Source organism: Rhagoletis pomonella, unplaced genomic scaffold (genome assembly GCF_013731165.1).
Source record: "Rhagoletis pomonella isolate Grant_MI unplaced genomic scaffold, Rhpom_1.0 Rhpom_scaffold_00012, whole genome shotgun sequence".
In the NCBI taxonomy this organism is placed as follows: Eukaryota; Metazoa; Arthropoda; class Insecta; order Diptera; family Tephritidae; genus Rhagoletis; species Rhagoletis pomonella.
The window spans coordinates 1,681,585-1,682,776 of NW_023458566.1; the positions used below are offsets into that span (position 1 = coordinate 1,681,585).

A 1,192-nucleotide genomic window follows, 5' to 3' on the forward strand; every position below is an offset into this window, starting at 1 on the left:
GATGTCGTTGTTGAGAGTTTGCGAATTATAATTTGGATGCTGATGAATATCCTGAGAATGAATGGTGGTGGAATATTGATTGTCATTGGAACGCGCCACGCTGCCCAAGTATAAAACGATTTCATAGGCGCTGGAATTAAGTGAATTGAAAAATAATAATTTAGAAATTATATATTTGTATTTTCATATCAAACTTACTCGATAGTGCAGTGAGCGGCGGTCACAACCCAGTTTCTACCAATCAAAGAACCGCCGCACCAATAAGAGCCGCTATTTTTCCTCAGCAGTAGACTAGCTTAGTACGAAATCAAACCATTCCAGGCATTGTCACCATTGGTAATACGTCTTTCCAAAGCCGGTATGAGTAACAGGTGCTTTGATCAGGATAGTTCACTTACAGCCGCTACATATCTTAATTAGATTTCCGAGGCTTTTCACAGGACGCGGGCTCCGCAAGTTACCATTAATCTTATAACTGGACTGTATGTAAATATGTACGCCTCTTGGACCTGGTCTGAATTCTGATGCGATTTATGAATTTTCTTTAACTCCATACAGTAATGGTTTCCTATTTACCAAGCTAGAGGGTTGCTACCTATTTAAATACTCAGGATCTATTTAATTAACAATTTAAATACTTTTCAGAGATGGGTGGTATTCTTTCCTCTTTCCTCACTACTATTTAATCTGAAGGAAAGTATACACTTATAATCTAAAGTTATTTTACATTGAAAAGTGTTCTGACCTTAAGAGGTATTGTGGATCCCCCAAATTGGGTATACGTGTATTCGCATTTCGCAAGAAAATTTATGCTTCTAATCAGCATTTGGCTAATCAGATGCTTGATTGTTTCATGAAAGTTTTACGATTTCCGTTGCAGCAACGTGTGCGACGAGTATAAAAGTTTCGACTGCAATAAGGCTAAGCATAGTACTTTCACTGTACAGAACCAATAATAACCATGAAGTTCTTAGTTGCCTTAGCTGTCGTTGTGGTTGTTGCCTCTGCCTCACCGGTTTACGAGAAGGTCGCCTTCATCGAGGACCTGCCATCATCTCCGGTTTTGGAAGGACGCATTACGAATGGTGACAACGCCTGGGATGGTTTGCTTCCCTACCAGGCTGGTCTACTGCTGAGGAAAGACAGCGGATCTTATTGGTGCGGCGGTTCTTTGATTGGTAGCAACTGGGTT

At 40.4% G+C, this 1,192-nt stretch overlaps 1 pseudogene; it reads right to left on the reverse strand.

Moving 5' to 3' along the window:
* Window positions 1-1,192, reverse strand: part of LOC118747520 — an 8,493-nt pseudogene that overhangs the window by 3,626 nt on the left and 3,675 nt on the right.